Source organism: Pan paniscus, chromosome 8 (assembly GCF_029289425.2).
Source record: "Pan paniscus chromosome 8, NHGRI_mPanPan1-v2.0_pri, whole genome shotgun sequence".
Classification (NCBI taxonomy): Eukaryota; Metazoa; Chordata; class Mammalia; order Primates; family Hominidae; genus Pan; species Pan paniscus.
Genome location: NC_073257.2, coordinates 118,256,360 through 118,277,343, shown reverse-complemented (window position 1 = coordinate 118,277,343; position 20,984 = coordinate 118,256,360).

Here is a 20,984-nt window from a genome sequence, read left to right as displayed (position 1 = left end):
CCGCTCTCAGCCTGTGGTAGGTTCTTTATGGGAAGGTTGAAACTAGACCAGTGCTTTGGCATGGCCTTAATAGTAGCATAGGGAAAGAGACTTTGGGAATTCCAGTTTTACCACTGAATGATCTGTGGAAATCAACAAGCTGTGTAGTGAGGAGACTCAGACAGTGAACTATAGTTCTCCAAAGAATCGCTCTTGGTTTTACACAATGCACTCGTGGATATATTCTTCAGGAATTAGAAAAAAATGTGTATGAGGTGGGAAAGTTAGATGATTTCCATATCTATGGATTTAAATATCAATCAACTAGTCATTTTTACCAGGAACACAAATGTTTGTGCTGTTTATATTGTCTAGAAGTTATTCACCCTTTTTGTGATAATAGCAGTTCAGCTTTCCCCTGGGGGAACCCCCTCTTTCTCCTACCTTCAGCTTACAGGTTTTCTGTGGAGTCAGCTAAGCCATCACTCCAGGAGCAGACATGCTTCTTAGCCTGGTCAATCAGAATATCTCATGCCCCTGGCTGTGGTAATTGGTTCACTGACAGGCAGATAATCAGAGTCAATACAATGAAATGGGACTGTTGTTGGGACTGCCGAGAGAAAAGCACTCTCTTCTGTTTCTCCTTCCTTTATCATGACAGAATGGGGGCTTAGATCTGCTAGACCAGAGGTCTCCAAACTTTTTGGCACAAGGGACCGGTTTCGTGGAAGACAATTTTTCCACGGACAGGGGGAGGCGGATGGTCTCGGGATGAATCAAGTGCATTACATTTATTGTGAACTTTATTTCTACTATTATTACATTGTAATAAATAATGAAATAATTATACAACTCACCATAATGTAGAATCAGTGGGGGCCTTGGGCTTGCTTTCCTGCAACTAGACAGTCCCATTTGGGGGTGATGGGAGACAGTGATAGATTAGCAGGCGTTAGATCCTCAAAAGGATTGCAAAATCTAGATCCCGCACCCATGGAGTTCACAATAGGGTTCACGCTTCTATGATAATCTAATGCCTCTGCTGATCTGGCAGGAGGTGGAGCTTAGGCAGTAATGTGAGCAATGGTGAGGGGCTGTAAATACAGATGAAGCTTCACTTGCTTGCCTGCCACTCACCTCCTGCCATGTGGCCTGGTTCCTAACAGGCCACAGACTGATACTGGTCCGTGGCCTGGGGATTGGGGACACCTGTGCTAGACCATATTGCTACCCCAAAAAGAGTGTGAGTACAGCTGATCAGGCCCAGGGGACAGAGAGCAATCAGGGTATGACTTACAGTTGGCCCCATTCCTGGCTTTCTTAGTTATGTAAACAAATACGTTTCCATTTTGAGTCATGTTTTCTGTTATTTGGTGTTGAAAGTGCTTCTTGAGAGATATTCAACTTATGGCTCATTTTCCTGTTTCCTGTGTGTGTGTGTGTGTGTGTGTGTGTGTGTGTGTGTGTATGTGTGTGTAGTCATCCTTTCTGCCTTGCCTTGTAGGTTGGGATCCAGGAACACAGATTTACTGTATTCCTGATTTTGATGGCACAGTTATGTAGACTTGTATTAATTTCCAATTTTTATTTATGGCTGTCTTATGGTACTATGGCCATGTCATACTATATTTCTGAGAGCACTGAACATCAAAAATACTTATTAATATGGATATTTTATTGATAATTATCTTTGCACAATGCTTTGTGGATGTCATGGCATTGGGCTTACTGTGAGTAACAAAAAGGTTTAAAAATCAGGTCTTCTTGTCTCCAACTTTCATTTCTGACTGGAAGGATAGGATTGCTTATATGAAGCAGTTGAACTGGGAAATAGCTTTCTATAGTTGTGAAAATGGGAGGTAACATTGAATTTAATAGTTTAATAAAGGGATAGATGACTATGGTTTGGGGTATCCACAGAAGAATCATGGAGTAATGGGGAATTGAGTTAAACCTTAAGGGATAGGCAGTCTCAGTGTAGCTGGAGAGGATTCAGGAGACTATTTTTGGTGAGAGGCAAATGGAAAAACTTTGTTGCCGTTGGAAAACAAAGTGAGTGGAACAGCGATGTTCCTTAATTATACAAGCTATTCTTATTATAATGTGTCAGGTAAGTCATTTCCAGAATATAATTTTGTGGAATCTAAAACCAAATTTACATGAGAAGGCCTTACTTTTAGTTTATGGTTCAGAAAGTTGAGGTATTGTGCAGTTACATAACTTGCCTACATTACTCAGCTTATAGGTGGCACAATGATGAGGAAAATGGACCATAGATCTCACTACAGAGTTTGTGCTTTTGAGGGTTGCACAGGCAAAGTGGTACCAGTTCATAGAGGACATCCAAAGCTGGCCTGAGGAATCTGGTGAGAATTCTTGAGAGGGGTCTTTCAGGTAATCTTCTAGTAGCCCACATAGTGAGGTTTTTGAGTCAGAATTTTGGTGTAATTTGAAATAACCTAAAGTAATGAGGCATCTTCTTCCATGATGACATTCTGATAAGGGAGATTCCTCTAAACTGGAAGAAGGCTTTCTTTGCTTCATTTCATCCAAATTTCCTTAGGAGCTTTTGTTCTCATCCCTAGATCCATTCCCCAGCTGGTTTCTACAGGTTAGAGTGAAATTAGAATTGTAACAGGAAAGTTAAAGCCTGTTTTGCATTAGATGTATTTAAAATCTATTTGTAAATTTTTCTAACAGCTGCAAAGTGGCTTTTCAACACATCCAGTAATTGAAATTATTTTGTAATGCAAGTCTTGTCATACATCATTAAGATCATCCTTCTACCTCTAGGCCGATTTAGGAGTGGCTCAGGCATTTGGACTGCCCTGCTGAATAAATCTAATTTATTTATAGCTATCAGGGATGCAACATTAGGTTTGGTGATTCCAGAGTGACTGTTATATTCAGACATTCACAGTTTTACCAGCTCTGGAGTTACTTTGCAGAATCCATCCTTGTCTTGGTTACTAGGGTGTGGTAATGCCGGTCTCTTATTATTCATTATAGGTAATAATCTTTTCCCCTGAGATCTGTGCCTCTGTGTCTCACCATTAAATTTGGAAATAGAGAATTGCTCAAAATGCTGTCTTGCATTGGCTTCAGTGCCTCTGTCTTTAAAACTCCTTTCACTCTTTGACTTTTTCAGTAGTTTTCATTATTTCTTGTTGCTGTCATAGCAGTGCTGTTGCTCATTTACATTCATAGTGGTACCAAGAATGAGTAAGTTGCAAACAAAAGGTTTCACTTTAGTTAATTTTTATAGAAATACTGGTTGTATAAACCCTTATTAGTATAAGCACACTAGAATTAAGGAAAAATACAGCACACAGGGATATGGCAACCATGCCATAAGCCAGAAACAGGCATCAACACACTCACTTGAAGAAGTCCAAAGCTGGAGAGAGTGGAGTATAGCCAGGTGATAAGCAGGTGCCAAAACAGAGATATAGGAACAAAGCCAAGGTAAAGCCACAGCTGAAGAGTAATTCAGGGCAGTACAGAAGCAGAAGCTTGAAGGCCAATGAGGGTCAAAACCCAGCACACATCAGACGTTTCGTTGGGAGCAAAGAAATGGCACTGAGAGAGAACTCTTTTGGGCTGGGCCTGATGCTGGCTGCTTTTATTTTCAGTTGTTATTTGAATCTGTTCCACATTCAGAAGCTTTTACTTTCAGAGGTTCTTTAAACATCAAGTGATTTATACCACCCTTGATTGAGAACTGATGCATGGTGCTTTGCATATATTAACTCTAATCCTCATAAGAACACTCAAGGTAAGTATTTTTACTGAAATTTTACTGATGAGGAATTTGTAACTCGAAGTGATTTAGTAAATCTATCTAGGGCTATACAACTATGACGTGGCAGAGCCAGGATTCACAGCCAGTTGTGTCTGAATCCAGCACTGGTTTGATTTTCTCTGAATTTTCTCACAATGCTTTCCCTTCATCTGATGGAATTCCAAGTCAGAATGTCACTTCTTCAGTTGAAATCAAAACCACACATGCACAGTAGACAGGAAGCTGAAATAAAATGTAGAGTTCAATTAGTTTAACCCATTATCTTTTCAGATAAGCTCAGACAAGTTAAATAACTTTTCAAGGTTGTTCATACCAGTTTTGCCAACACCAGGAGACTAAAGCCAATGTCTCTAGATTCATAGGCCAGTATTGTGCCCCTAGACTGTAGACCCTTTAGACCATGCCACTGACTGTCATGGCTATGAGAATTTGGAATTTTTGCCATTTACATTCTCTCCTCTGTCACCCCTGACAGCCTGTTCACTTTGAATCCAGAAATGCATTCACTGACTGAGCAAATACTTTGACCTGATCAAGGTTCAAGAGAGGTTGCTATCCAAATGAACATTCCTGTAGAAATAATTTCACATTAAAGAGGTCATAGGTGAGTGCTTGGTGTCAAAATCAATCCATCATACATAAACAGGCAGCATGTGATTACATTTTTTGGTGGTGGTTGATGCTAGGTAATAACAAATTCCTTTAGCCTCAAGGGATTGTTGCGGCTTGAGTTGTACCATGGACAATTTCATCCGTCTAGTGGCAATGAAGTACTTCTCTAAAAGAGGTGTGCAAATGGTTTCTGATATTGCGAAAACAACCCACAGATCTAGTCATTTGCATGGAAATTAGATGAAGCCCTGGAGCATGGGAGCTGGCTTTGTTTTGGATGTCATTGAAAAAGAAAAACACTTATAAGCTGCCAGAGACCAAATAGCATTTTCATTCAGTCAGTTGTAATTTTTAAACTGATAAGAACAACAAAAGTAATGTAATTTTCAGTTCTGCTTGCTAGAATTACTTCAGTCACCAAACTGCCACCTCAATGATCTCTCTAAAATAGTAGTTCTCCCCATGTCTTCCTGACACATACAAAAAGTTTATAAATTAAAAAGTAAAAATAAAATAAAATAGTAGTTCTCAAAGTGTGGTTCCCAGACCAGCAGCACCAGCCCTTCGGCATCACCTTTGAACATGTTAAAAATGAAATTCTTTAGCTGCACCCAAAATTTAATGAATGAGAAATTCTGAGGATGGGGTCCAGCAATCTGTATGTTATCAAGCCTACCGGGTGGCTCTGATGCCCACTAAGGTTTGAGAGCCACTGCCCTAGAGTCTGGACCTATTTATGCCACACTGGCTTATATATTAAGACTATGTTGTTCGCGTGTGTCAGGAACTCAATTCAAATTAATTTAAATCCAGATTTGTATTGGCTCTTTTACCTAGGAAGTCAAAATGGGCAGCTCATACACTAGAGCTCAAATTACATCATCAAGACATTGTTTCACTGCAGCTCTTGGGTCTGTTCTCAGGGTTGTTTTCTTGTTAGGCAGTTTCTCTCTATTTGAAAAGGGGCACTGGCAGCCCTAGGCTTGCATAATTCTCATGGACCTTTATCATAATAGCCCTCAATCAAATTACAGGGATGGGGGTTACTCACATTAGCTTCTCTTGGGTCACTTGCCCATCCCTGAACTAATCATCAATGTGGCCAATTAGATGGAGGATTCTGATTAACCAGCTCTGGGTTATGTGTTCTACCCGGAGCCAGTGAGTGGTGTCAGCACCACCTGAACCGCATCTCCCGAGTATGGGAGGACCATTTCCCAAAGAAAGAGATATAAAATAACAACAGCAAAAATTTAAAAAGCACAGACATTCATTATGAAATCCTTCCCTTACAAGGTTGTTATGAGTTAAAATGTGTGTTCCTAAAATTTATATGTTGAGGTCCTAACTCCTCAAACCATAGAAAGTGACCTTATTTGGAAGTAGTGTCATTGCAGATAACACTCGTCCAATATGAATAATATCCTTATAAAAAGGGAAAATTTGGACATACACATACACATACACATGTACACACAGACACGGAAAATGCCATGTGAAGATTGGAGTTAGGCTGTCACAAGCCAAGGAACTACCAGAAGCTAGGAGAGAGGACGGCATCAGATCCTTTTCGTGTACTTTCAGAGGGCGCATGGCACTGCTGACACCTAGAATTTTAGACTTCTAGCTTCCAGGACTGTAAGACGATATATCTATGTTATTTAGACAATATGTTTGTGGTATTATATTACAGAAGCCTTAAGAAACTAATACAAAAAGCAAGCGCTTATTCCTTCTAATCATACGTAAGGTTGCTATCAGTGCTATTCAACATTGCCTGCATATTAATACTCTTCAGGCAGTGTATCATACAGATTTTCAGAACATAACGGCATACTCAAGAATAAATGATGAGAATTTTGTAAAATTACTACTTATAGAGGTGTGGGCAGGGTTATGGGAACCACCAAAGGATGGCGAAGCATCTAGAGCTGCAGGCAGCAAAATGCTGTTAGGAACTCAGCTGAGCTGGGAAAGGGAGAACTAAGCTGCCAGGTGTCAGTGTAGCCAATTAAAACAAGCAAAAATGAGAAAGTTAAGGCTTTAATCACTTACTGCAATAATAAAAGCAGGAGTCTGAAACCAGAGAAATCACCAACTCCTACTGTTCCATTTATCCCCATGGAAAAGAGCACCAGTAAAGGGCCAGGTGGATCCGCACTGATTTGGGCAGATTCACACTGTTGAGGGAGCCCCAGCTAAAGACTCCGGCAGTTGATGAACCCTAATTGTGTAGGGAGTGGAGTGGTGAAGACGGGCTAGGAGTGGAAAAGTATTAGATATTGTGTCAGAGTGTGGAAAAATGTCTTCAAGATTTCCCGAGTCTCCCCACGTAAGGAGCCCTTGTTGGAGGCACCTGATGAAGACCTCTGCCCAAGGCCTGAGACACTAACCTAGTACTGAAGCTGCTAGGGCTGGGAATGCAAACCTGTGTTACACTGTGACTGGCCAGAGGGGCCCGAGTTCTTGGCTGCAACTCCTCCTAGAGACTGCACTGTACTGGCTGTGCACCAAGCTGATGTGGAGACCAGCCGTCCCACGTGAGGCCTCTTAGGTAAAACTTTTGTCATTGCCTAGGGGCAGGCCTGAAAAAGCACATTCAGGGTTTTAACCAGGAGCTGAACTCCTCAGATGCCATGCAAACTTTTTGCCAGGCAAAAAGGGAAATAGTGCAATCGGAGCAAAGTGAAAGTCATTGTCATGGCAGTGATCACCTGAGGATACTAAGCCATGCTTAGAGCCACAGTAAGGCAGGCGGAGAGCAGGGTCAGGGAACAAATGCTTTCATATCACTCTCCTTCTCTTACTAATGGCTCACCCAACCCCTTTTGCACCATGATTGGCCGAATCCAATGGGAAGGCAGAGGGCAGGGGAGCTGGAGGGATGCAGTTCTTAGTCTTAAGCCTTCCAGACACAAATCAGTGCAGAGAATGAGAGGAGGGGGAAACTCAGCACTCTCAACATTTTTCTTTTTTTTTTTTTTTTGAGATAGAATCTCGCCCTGTCACCCAGGCTGGGGTGCAGTGGCATGATCTGGGCTCACTACAGCCTCCATCTCCTGGGATCACGGGATTCTCACACTACAGCCTCCAGAGTAGCTGGTACTACCAGGCGTGCACCACCATGCACGGCTAATTTTTTTTTTTTGGTAGAGACAGCATTTCACCATATTGGCCAGACTGATCTTGAACTACTGACCTCAAGTGATCTGCCCTCTTCGTCCTCCCAAAGTGCTGGGATACAGGCGTGAGCCACTGCACCTGCCTCTGCCTCCCAAAGTGCTGGGATTACAGGCGTGAGTCACCATGGCCGGTCCAAGGAATCTTCTATATAGTGGTGAGGACAAGTTATCCAAGTGATTTGAGTACAAGGCATTGAGTTAATGAATATTAATGACTCTAGCATGTTGTAATAAAGGAATAAATGTGATTTTTTTTGTGGGAAACAAAAGGTGTTGCATAAGTACAGAATTGAGATAGCAATGTCTAGTTATGCAAGGTAGATATTTAGACATTAACAACCTAAAATCCGCCTGTATATTAAAAAGTATGGCAAAGGATACTGAAGGGCTATTATAAGGAGAGATGACTCATTAAGACACACACACTGAGCATGAAGGCTGAAACTGTAATGCATAACTCAGTTCAGCCTTATTTAATTTCAAGTGATGAACAGCAATTTGAAGTTTTACATTCAAATGAGACTTACTTGACTCTTTTTACCAAGTCAGTGCTGTGTGATTAGGGCCATAAAGTTGTGCTTGTTGGTTAAATCTAGTTAGTCCTTTTTTGCACATAGCAAATATATTTAGAACTTAGCTTGAAGAGAGTGATATGTGACAGGGACTTCTCTAGAGAGAATCTTGTCTCCTTTTTTTAGGAGAGAAATATTTATGAAATAGCATCTGCTTTGTCCACATAACTCTGAATAAAGGCCAGACTTGCACAGGAATCCAGATTGAATGGGCAGAGGAAATACCTTTCTGGTTGAAGTTCATAACTAGACCCTTTCTTTAAATGTTTGTTCATAAGCTGCCTTGTTTTAGTTACACATAAAGCCATGCTGATGAAGTGAATTTCCAACGGGATGCTCTGACTAGGAAGCTAATTCAGCTAATACTTTCACTGGGAACAGTGGCTTTTGAGAGCCTTGCTTTGAATTATGCAATTTGCCATAAAACTCTTAAAGCAACTATTTTCCTTTTATTTTTTATTTCAGAAGTTATTTTCAATTTGACAGCTCTGTGCCATATATTTATAAAACTTCTTTTTAATGACTTTAACACTGTTTTGAGGTTCATTATTCTGAGAAAAACCCCAAATTTTGTAGTTAGTATGACACTGTTTACCATTCCCATACTATGGAAAAATTTCCAATATTGACAACATCAAAATAATCTCTGATAACTGAAATAGTTCTAATGGACTTTGAAGACAGGCTCAATTTCCCAAATCTCCCTCAGACACACTATGTCCTTGCCTGCCAACCATGGTCACTCACATCGAGGACTGAGGCGGTAAGGTTTGAAAAGATTTAGAAGACTTGTATGAGCAGAGGTAAATCTATGAACTCAAGTAATGTTTTAAATACATACAATTTGAGCAATAGTAGAGGCTTTTAATAAATAGTTCCATCTGCCAAATAAAGGATAATATGCCAATGTGTCTTATGTTCAATAGGTTAAGGGATGACGATTTCCAAAATTCTTAAGATGCTCGTTCTAAACAGTATGTGTATAAGTAAGTGAGCATAAAGTTTGTAGAGCAATTTTCTCCACATACCCCTCTTTGGACCAGTACAAGTGTTTGGTTGCAGTTTCAGTGGTCTGTACCACAATAAGAATGCTTTCTGTCCTTCCTAATGCTATTGTTATTCATTTTAAAAGGTTTCCCTATAATATTTCCCCTTCCTATATTTTTGACTTTAAAATGATTACTTCTTTTGTGAAATATCGAGATGGTACTTGGTAGAGGTTGTTATTATTACTGCTAATGTTTTATTAATGCCCTAATTTGTTTTGTTAAAGCCAACAACTTTGTGTGCCATTAAATTTTTATTTTTATTTATTTATTTATTTTTTATTTTTTGAGAAGGAGTCTCGCTCTTTTGCCCAGGCTGGAGTGCAATGGTGCTATCTTGGCTCACTGCAAGCTCTGCCTCCAGGGTTCACGCCATTCTCCTGCCTCAGCCTCCCGAGTAGCTGGGACTACAGGTGCCCGCCACTGTGCCTGGCTAATTTTTTGTATTTTTGGTAGAGATGGGGTTTCACCGTGTTAGCCAGGATGGTCTCAATCTCCTGAGCTCGTGATCCGCCCGCCTCGGCCTCCCAAAGTGCACTAAATTTTTTCAAGTCTGTTCCGGTAATGACATAACACTAGGAACTGCTGTTTACAGAGTGCTGGTCTTAATGATCAGGAATCTGGAAATAGGTATGGAATTCTTTATATTTCTACTCTGTAGACTGTAATATGCATGTACACTGTAAGACAAAGGATAAGGAAAATGTACTTCCAAGATGCATTCTTAATTGATAACTTAGCATGTCATCCCTCAGTTAGTCACTGTTCCCCTTAAGAGAAGGGTTTCCAGGAATATCTCCTTTAGTTTCTCACTTGTCTTCATCCCCACCAAGACCATACAAGGAAGAACTGCTATGGATTTGTCTGATTTTTGCATGGCTGTAATTATTGTGCATAGATGTAGCTGGTTTTCTCACACTCTGTATTCCATGTTGCCTGAGTGCTAAGAGGATCCAGTCCAGGCGTGGATCTGATTTTATTCCCCCTTATCTTTCTCCCTCTGATTATGTATCCAGTGTTTAGCTAGAGTGCAGCAATATCTGAGGTTCGTATTTCAGTGTATGATTGGGGGATCATCATACACTGCTATTCTAGTCTGTGGTACCATTATTTCTTGATTATATTGTTCTCTTAAGAAAGTTGGGGGTGGAGATATATTCTGAAATAGGACTTGAGTATTTCTAGATTTTCTGGCTATTGCTCCACCTAATAGAAACTCAGTTACAGATTAATAACTAATATTCCAGTACAGTCATTCCAGTAACCATGGGTGATTAGTTCTAGGACCTCCCTAGGACACCCAAATTCCTAGATACTCAAGTCTGTCATATAAAATGACATGGTATTTACATATAACCTATGCACATCCTCCTATAAACTTTAAATCATCTCTAGATTACTTATAATACCTAATACAATCTAAATGCTATGTAAATAGCTGTTATACTGTATTGTTTAGAGAATAATGATGAGGAAAAACATTCTGTATATGTTTAGTATGAAACAATGTTTTTACAAATATTTTTGATCTGCGGTGGGTTGATTCTCTGGATATTGAACTCACAAATAGAGAGGGCCCACTGTACCTGGAAAAATGTCAACTCGACTCTTCTGTTCTAAGAAGATATTTCTATAAAACTCAGAACAAGTTTCTGAGATTGTTAATGGCCAGTTTTGTATTCTCTTTTCCCTAGTAAACTTTCTTTACTCCATTAATCTGTTTATACCTTTCTCCATGAGATCACCATTTACCTAATAGAATTGATTCTCATAGCACGTATTATGCTTCATTGCAAAATGTTGGTGGAGGTTTATGTGTCTCCTAAACACTAAATTCTTGAGTGCAATGGCTGAATTTCATTTATCTTTGTATCTCCAGCTCTTATTACTGTGCTTGACATGTGATAAATATTCAGTGAAATTTGTTCAATGAAGACAGGAAGGAATAAATGAATGGTTTAATTAATTTCATCAAGTTTGGTAGCCATGCAATTGCAATGAATATTTTATTATATTAATATATATAATCACCCCTGTCCTTAATACTCAATTCCCCTCAATCCTAGTTCTGTGAGCTGGTAATAGGAACTCTATTTTCCAACCTTCATAGGTTTGCAGATTGAGTTTTCTTTGGTTTGAGATTCCCTGGGATAGCCATGAAAGTGTCAGTCATTCCTTTGAGTGAGGCCATAATCAATACTTTCCCTTGTCCTTACGATGACATCATATGACTTTTTTTTTTTGCATTTTAAAGCACTGTGACACATATTTAGAAAAATAAATTAGCACCTTCATCTGATCTGACTTTATATATGACAGTAACAGCAAGTTCTTATGCCAGTGCCTAGGCTAATTGACATCACACAGAAACTCCGAATTGCACATATATTTGTATTTCTATAATAAATATTGCAGCCTCTGAAGTTTCATTTTTCTTGTTTTGTTTTCTTAGCACATCAGTTTACCTTATAAAGGCATTCTTTATATGTAGTCAGTCCCATGTAGGTCATTTTTCAGACACGAAATTTCAGCATAGAGAGAAAACTGATTTCTCTTTTTAGTGTCTATAAATAGCTTTATAATACTTCTTAAAGACACTGGAAGTAAGAGGAAAGAAATCTGGAACCTATTACCTCCTTGTCATCAATAACCACAGCTTTATTAATTCAGAATGGGATGGCTTTTTGATAACTTCTTTTGTTTGTTTCTTTCTTTTTTGCCAGTGCTACAATTTATTAATATTCAGATCATTGCTTGAGATAATCAGCCTGTAACTTTATATTAGTCTTCCTATAAACCCATAAGTTTGCAACTTTCCTGTAAACCCATATGTGAGCTATATAAGTTACCACCCTGTACCCTAGCCTCCTTGCCTTCAAAATGAAGATTTGGACTAAAATTTCCTGCAACTGTAATATACTATAAATCTATGAATATTTATTGGGTTTTCCCTACAATCTCAGCTAGTTAAGTTCCTGATTTTTTTATGTATTTTATTCAAGAATACTTTCAGCTTTATGTCGCTGCAAATTTGAAAAATAGTGCCTCTAACACCTTCACCAAAGTCACTGACAAAAATATTGATCAAGATAGACTGGGGACCAAATCCTGCAGGGAATCAATTCATTAGTTGCTCCTCTTTGGGCATGGTACTTCAATCAATTATGAATCTACTGAATTTTACTAGTGTCTTAAACTTATTTTAATACTTTATATACAGTTATCAGGAAAGGATTTTCAAATGCCTTACTGCAATCCTACTAAATCATCTGTATATCAGTCTGACTTAGCCATCTTTCAACTCTACAAAAATGGAATGTGACTCACTTGATACTGCCCATTTTAAATTACTCATGTTTTTAGCAAACCTATTTCATCCTCTTAAAACCCACAAATCACTCCATTGCAACATCATTCTAGAAGCCTTCCTACACAAAACTTGCCAGTCAGAAGTTAGTAAAATCTGCCTTCTACGTACTGAGACTAGAAAAGGCCTTTATTTGTCCATCTTTAATGTCTTTGTATCATTCCCATTCTATCTGATTCTTCCAAGAAGATGGATATGGCTCAGATAACTAATTTCCCTCAGCATCCCAGTATGCAGGTTGAGCCTGGAATTGTTATACTCTGTCTCAGTTTTTCACTCATGTTGGAATTCTGTAATTTATTTTTTATTTTTATTTATTTATTTATTTTGAGATGGAGTTTCACTTTTTCACCCAGGCTGGAGTGCAGTGGTGCCATCTCTGTTCACTGCAACCTCCGCCTCCCGGGTTCAAGCAATTCTCCTGCCTCAGCCTCTCAAGTAGCTGGGATTACATGCGCACGCCACCACACCCAGCTAATTTTTGTATTTTCAGTAGAGATGAGGTTTCACCATGTTAGCCAGACTGGTCTCGAACTCCTGACCTCGTGATCTGCCCGCCTTGGCCTCCCAAAGTGCTGGCATTATAGGCATGATCCACCGCACCCAGCTGGAATTCTGTAATCATTTGCCATAATTAATTGCATATCATTTTTTTGTTCATCAAAGAAAGCAGAAAATGTAGGGGTTGAACAGCCTAAGTATCTGTCAACAACAGCATTAAAACAATAGAATCTTTGTGGAACTCTCATTTCCTTAGTACTTTCTACAAAGCCACTTTAATTGTGCTGATGGTGATTGTTATGATTTATCACCACATCATTTTTCATACGCTGTCTATATTTCCTCACTCATTTGGGCTCATTGAATTTTTTTTTTTTTTTTTTTTTTTTGAGACAGGGTCTCACACTATCGCCTGGGCTGGAGTGTGGTGGTGCGATCTTGGCTCCCTGCAACCTCTGCCTCCTGGGCTCAAGCAATTCTCCTGCCTCAGCCTCTCGAGTAGCTGGGATTACAGGCACCCGCCACCATGCCCAGCTAATTTTTTGAATTTTTAGTAGAGCTGGGGTTTCACTATGCTGGCCACGCTGGTCTCGAACTCCTGACCTTGTAATTCGCCTGCCTCGGCCTGCCAAAGTGCTGGGATTACAGGCTTGAGCCACCGTGCCTGGTCTGAAAATTTTTTTATGCAACCATGCTTGTTTCTGTTTTCTGCCTCACTGAGGTATTTCACAATTGCAAGGTCAAAATTACATTTCTCACAATCTTACAATCAATTATGAATTATAATTCATAATTCCAGCCATCTTCCTTTCAGTGTGATCTGCCAGGGAATCACTTCTATGACCTCAATATTTAACATTTACCTACTAAAAGTTTATGCTGGTTATTTGATAGACAGACTTCACATTTTTAGATAGTAGATCTTAATAAGTAAAATTGTTAACTTTATTCACAATTTTCATTTCAAAATCCGTTAAGAAGTTCTCTCACTTTTATTTAATTAATCAATATTCCATTTTGGCTGGAGTTAGAGTTTCCCTTGAGCAGAGTTTCTCAACTTCAGCATGATTGAATTTGGGTCTGGATAACTCCTGTTGTGGGGTGCATTCCTGTGCACTGTAGGACGCTTAAAAACAGCATCCATGGGTTATATCCACTAAATGCCAGTAAGACCATTTCCCAGTGAGGACAATGCCTCCAGATATTGTCAAATATCCTGTTAGTGAGAAAATTACCCTGGTTGAGAACCACCGTCTTACTTGGTTCCGTTGCTCTGTGAGAGATAAAAATTTCCAGTCGAGATCTTGCTATTTCCTTTACCATCTCTCAAGCAGGTCTTTTAACCATTACACTTCCCTTCTGTGACTAGAACATGATAGACAGTAGAGATCCCTTCCCCTTTCTGGGGAAGTAGCTGTCATAAAATATTTTCTCTCTCTTTTTAAAAATATTTAAACGTCGCTTCTTTATTATACTTCTGCCTTAATGTGTTTGGATTTTAAAGCAGTTGTATATATAATTACAATACAGAGCTACTATTTCCCTTCAGGACACAATTGTGATTTTACGTTGTTGTAAAATAATGTTTGCATTTAAACAATGTATCGCTTGAAGAGTTAAACACTGAAATAAATGCTAATACCATAAGCTTGTAAGTGAATGGTGAGTACAATACTATGAAAGTTTGAGTAAAATATACACAACTTTTAGTATGACATTAACGAGCTGAACAGAGAAGGTAGAATGTTGCCTGGACTTTAAAGGAAATGTAGGATCAGATGAAAGAAAGGGAGAGTGAAAATGTCACAAGTGGTAAAATGGTGAGCAAAAGCAAAAAACTCCAGAAAGCAAAAATATTTGGGAAAGGGAGGTATAGTCTGAGAACCAGTTCAGCTGGAGAAAAAGGTCCGGGGAAATGATAAACATTTTTTGGATGTTGCATTTCTTATCTATTTTTGCTATAACAAATGACCACAAACATAAGGCTTAAAACAGCACAAATGTATGTTCCCACGGTTATGTGGTTTGGAAGTCTTCGTTGGGCTAAAATCAAGCCATTGGCAGCTCTGTGTTTTTCCCTGGGGCTCTAGTGAAGAATCTGTTTCCTTCCTTTTTGCAGCTTCTAGAGACAAGTTTCATTCCTTGGCTCAGGGCCCCCTTTCTTCATTTTAAAAGCCAGAAACAACAGGTATAGTCCTTCGCATGCTGTATCTCTCTGGTTCTTTCTTTCCAGCAAAGGTACTCTAATTTTAAGAACCCATTTTATTAGATTTGCATACACAAATAATCCAGAAATTCTCCCTGTCTCGAGGTCTTTAACTTAACCACATAAATGAAATCCCTTTTGCCATAGTAAGTAACATATTTACAGATTATGGAATTATGATGTGAATATCTTTGGGATGGAGGACATGATTCTGCTACCCACAAATGGACTGGCTACATGTAGAGTGCCTTGAATCACTGCATACAGGTATTTTCCCTACTTCTCTGGGGAAGAAGGAGCTGTTGAAGATGATCCAGTTTCATAAAGCAACTCAGATCATCATCACCACCATCATCATCATCACACACAAAAAAGTATTTCCATCATTTTAGTAACCTTCAAATTTATTTCTATTCCTCCTTTTGATCTGGCTTTCCTGCTTCATCCACTCAATTCTTCAGCACCTGGGACCGTCATTCAGCACCTTTACTATCAGTTACAATGCAGCTAGGATCCTACCATTGACAAATTTTCAAATGGGAGTCTTGACATCCTCTTTGTTCATGTGATCCAAACCAATGTTGAAGATAAATAAACCAGGGTTAGAATACTCAGGAGCAGACCTGGAATAAAAGTATTAGCTCTAAGTCACAAGGAACGTGCAGCCATGGGGTAAAACAGAAGCTCACGGGAAACATTCCTCCATAAAAATAGTGGTGGTGACTGGCCAGAGGTTAAGGCAGTGAAATGGGTTAAGAAATCAGAGCAAGCACAACACATGATATGTGACAAGAGTTGAAAGTTAGCTGGGCACAGTGGCTCATTCCTGTAACCCTAGCACTGTTGGAAGCCGAGGAGGGTGGATGAAACCCCATATCCACAAAAAATTCAAAAATGAGCCAGGTGTGGTAGTACACACCTGTAGTCCTAGCTACTAGGGAGGCTGAGGTAGGAGGATTGCTTGAGCCCAGGTGGTACAGGCTACAGTTTAGCTGTGAGCATGCCACTGCACTCAAGCCTGGGGGACAGAGTGAGACCCTGTCTAAAAAGAAGAGACAGTTGAAAGTTGAGGCCAAGCCTGTTTCAGCTAGAAATACTGTTAGATTCTCCCTCTTGACTTGCTTGTCCGTATAGAATTAACCTAGTGCTCAAGCTGTCATGATTAGCATTTCTCCCTAAGACCTAGAAGACCTGGAACTCTTCTGATAGGATAAACATAAAGTGTTGGATGCAAAATATACTTAATAATCAGCAGTTTCCAAATATACTTTGTAATCTCCTGGGAAAAATTTAAAAATGCATAGTCCCAGACCAGCCCAGGCTGCTTTATCAGAATCTCCAGGGAGAGGGATCAGGAAATCTGTATTTTTATACAAGCTTCCCAAACAATCACTCTAAAGAGCCTGACACAGATCAGTGGGCTCACTGTGGAAATAACAGACATGGACCTGTGTTCTCACTTTACACTGAGTGAAATTAGTGTCTAAAGGAGTTTAAAAAGTTTTCCGAAAGTCACACGTTCCATAAACTAGAAATCCTCAGCCTAAATACCTCAAGTGCAATCACTTGAACATGACAATTTGGAGTCTGGGAAGACATGCAGACATGTAGAATATATTCTGGCCAATGAAAGGTTTTATGCATAAAGCTTCTTTCTCCTTTGCCCCAGACAATTCTGGACTTGTCATTAAAACATGGCAAAAACTGAAATATGTCACTCAAAGACCTGATGCTAAATGCCTGACTAGATTTATGCTTTCATTTGCTCCGAAGAATAAATGGACAATTTCCCACCTGTATCATGAAGAACTTAAAACCACCTGATCTACAACTTCTGGCCTCTTGTTTCCCTCCCTACAAGTCAGTCTATTGTGCTTGAAATGTTAGACATTCATGACTTTTCTTATTCCTGAAATACATTCTCTGAAATCTTTCCAAAGAATGGGAATCTGAATAACATGATACATTTGAAATGTCAGAAGTCTTTCTACCTCATCTAAAAGAAATCAAAAATGCTGACAGATGTGCTCAGTGATAATGGGAACTGAAGAAAATCCTCAGAAGCCCTTATAAACTACCTTGGTTACTCAATCTTTCACTTTCAATTGTTTCTCTTAGGATTAAATAATAAAAAATATATTAGAAAATTTTTTTTTATCAGTTAAACCGAAGTTCTAATGTGTTTTATTTAAGGCCTCTACACTCGATCCTTCCTTCCCAGACTTGTATGGAAGGAATAGAAAACTTCTTACCCCATTTCACTTTTCTATTTAAGGAATCATTGCTTAATACCAGAGTTTTTTGGGGAAACATTAATTCAATTTATTCAATAAATATGGCGGGGTGAGGTGGATCACGCCTGCAATCCCAGCACTTTGGAGGCCGAGGTGGGCGGATCTCTTGAGGTCAGGAGTTTGAGACCAGCCTGGCCAACATGGTGAAACCCCAACTCAACTAAAAATACAAAAATTAGCTGGGGGTGGTGGCGGGCACCTGTAATCCCAGCTACTTGGGAGGCTGAGGCAGGAGAATTGCTTGAACCAGGGAGGCAAGGTTGCAGTGAGCCAAGATGGTGCCACTGCAGTCCAACCTGGGCAACAGAGCAAGACTCTGCCTCAAAAATAAATAAATAAATAAATAAATAAATAAATAAATAATAAATAAATATTTACTCTGCCCCTATGGAACAGACTGACATTAAGGTGGGCCCTATAATTTTTACCTCCCAGTGTTCATGGTGTTCATGACCTTATGTGATCCCTTCCCCTTGAGGGTAGTAAGAACCTGTAACTTGCTTTTATTCAATACATATAGCAAAGGTGATGGGATGTACATGATTGTGTGATCATGTGTTTATGTCTCATAAGATGGTAATGTCCATCTTGCTGTAACCCCCCACCCTGCCCTGTCTCTCTCTGGCTGGCTCTGAGGAAGCTAGTGGGGAATCTTACATGGCAAGGATCTATGGGCAGCCCCTAGAACTGAAGGAGACTTCCAGCCACCAGTCAGCCAGAAAATGAAGCCCTCTTTCTTACAGCTTCAAGAAACTGTGTCCTCTGCCAACAAAATGAGTGAGCTAGGAAGTACATCCTTCCCTAACGAGCCTCAAATGAAGCTGCAGCCCTGGCCTATACCTTGATTAAAAGCTTGTGAAACCCTAAGCAGATGACCCAGCTAAGGTTTAGCTGGATTCCTTACCCATAGAAACTGAGATAATAGTGTCTGCTGTTTTAAGCTATTACATTTGTGATATTATTGTATTGCAGCAATAGATAACTAATATGTCCTTTAATGCAGCAAACGTGATTCTAAATGTAGGGATACAATAGTTAGAAAAAAACCACACATAGAGCTCCTGCTTTCATAAAGTTACACTCCAGAGGTGGGGCAGGTAATACACATACAAATAAAGCAATTATCGCTTATGGTATGTGCTATGTATTGGCGCATATGTGTAGGGGAGTGATACTTTAGAAAGGGTTGTCTGGGAAGGCTTTTCTGAGAATGTGATATTTAAACTCAGATACAAAAGATGGGGACCTGCTGCACAAATAGTTGAGGAAAAAGAGTTTCAGGCACAGAGAACAACAAACGCAAAGATTCTATAGCTAGAAAAATTTAGGAATTAGTACATTGGTATGCATGGAATGTAATGATTCAGTGGGCAGAGTGGCAGAAATATATGATTGCATGCATTGTTTGATGGGTTGGGAAGCCAATGAATGATTTATTCTCAATAGTTATTTCTTTTAATTGTATTTCTCGGTGCACTCTGCTTCAATCAGTCTGTAAGCTCAATGAGGGAAAACTCAGTAGGGCACTGTGCTGCGCAGTCAGCAAATGCTATGTGTTGGATGCATCTAACTAAGTATGCTTACATTAAAATAGCTTACAACATTCTACAAAGATTAGACTATTTCATGGTAATGGACGAGGGGATTAAGGTCCTGATGATAAAATGTCTTAACCGGCCGGGAGCGGTAGCTCACGCCTGTAATCCCAGCACTTTGGGAGGCTGCGGCGGGCGGATCATGAGGTCAGGAAATCGAGACCATCCTGGCTACCACAGTGAAACCCCGTCTCTACTAAAAAAAAAAAAAAAAAAAAAAAATGCCAGGCATGGTGGCGGGCACCTATAGTCCCTGTAGTCCCAGCTACTCGGGAGGCTGAGGCAGGAGAATGGCGTGATCCCGGGAGGTGGAGCTTGCAATGAGCTGAGATCGCACCACTGCATCCCAGCCCAGGTGACAGAGAGAAGCTCCGTCTTAAAAAAAAAAAAAGAAAAAAAAGAAAAAACAAACAAACAAACAAACAAAAAAACAAAAAAAAGTGTACAGATTTTCTAACCACAAAAATCAAGAAAAGAATAAAAATATAGCTACATAAAGATGTAACATTTTTCTACTTAAATAATAGCCGAAAAAATACAAAGTTAAAAGAAAAATGAATAGCTAGAAAATATATTTGCAACACAAAAGGCTAAAGGAAATTATTACGTGAATAACTCATACGTAGTAACAGAGAAAGGCAGATGGGTTTCCAAGCTTTTTCTTCTTCCTAGTCACAGATAAACTACACATACTAAACACTTAGCGTCTAGTTGAAGTTCTAGTTTTAACTGATGAAATGCAAGTGGCAGTGATGTGAAGTGTCACTTTTAGCCCAAGCCAGTTAGGCAGGTATGCTGTATCCAAGCTCTTCATACTATTCATACTCCATCTGTTTACTGACTATATTAGAACTATAGCCTAAAAGACAACAGATTCATAAATGACTATATAGGACAAATCTCTATCCCACCTATACACACACATCACATTGGACTGAAAATTGACTGTGAAATAATCTTTAGTGTCCTAAACCAATCAGATTTTGAGGTGTTTTATATAACAGCTAGGCTAATATACATGTTTTTAAGAAAGAAAATGTTATAAATGTGGCAGATTACATTTTCCAAAATAGCTTAACAATATCTCCAATCAATATGGTCTTACAGTATAATATTCACAATTCTTCCACCAATAATTGGAGCCTCTGGTCTCAGGTTTTATCTGATCTCTTAAGGCTAGGACTATTTATTTCTAGACGGGTAGGTCCCAAAAGCTCATTTTTAGCAGGTTGTGAAGTCTTGTGTCCTGTGAAGAGAAAATAGTGAGGAGGAAGGGAGAAAAAACAATGACAAAAGAACAATCCTAAAAAAATCAATATAGGCCACATAACTCCGAAGTCCATATGTTAGTAGGCAGGTATGAAAGTGGCTTATGTATGTAAATAGGCTACTGTTATTTTCTTCTGAAGTTTAAGTTGTCTGGCTTCACTTTGCAGGGTTTTAAGAAAGCACGGCTTAGTTTTCAGTGACTCTGAATCAGGAAAAATGGAAAAAAATAAAGAAGGAAAAAAGTTGAAAACAGTATTTTGAAGACTTATAGCCAAGAAAAATTAGAATTCGATCCAAATTGTAAATAACAAACACTGAAAAAAAGAAAACATTAGGCAAAACTAGAATTTAAAAATAGATGTACAATCATTTTAAAACTTTTTTTTCTCTCTCCAGTTTCCCATTTTACTAAAGACAAATCATGGTAGGACTGGTTTGCTTATTATACTTGGGCTAATTATTTGTATACAGTGCAGCAAGAATAATTATTTTTTATATAGGCTTTGATGGAACTTTGCTCCACAGGAGGTATCCCAGATAAGACTTTTTTAAAGCCCAG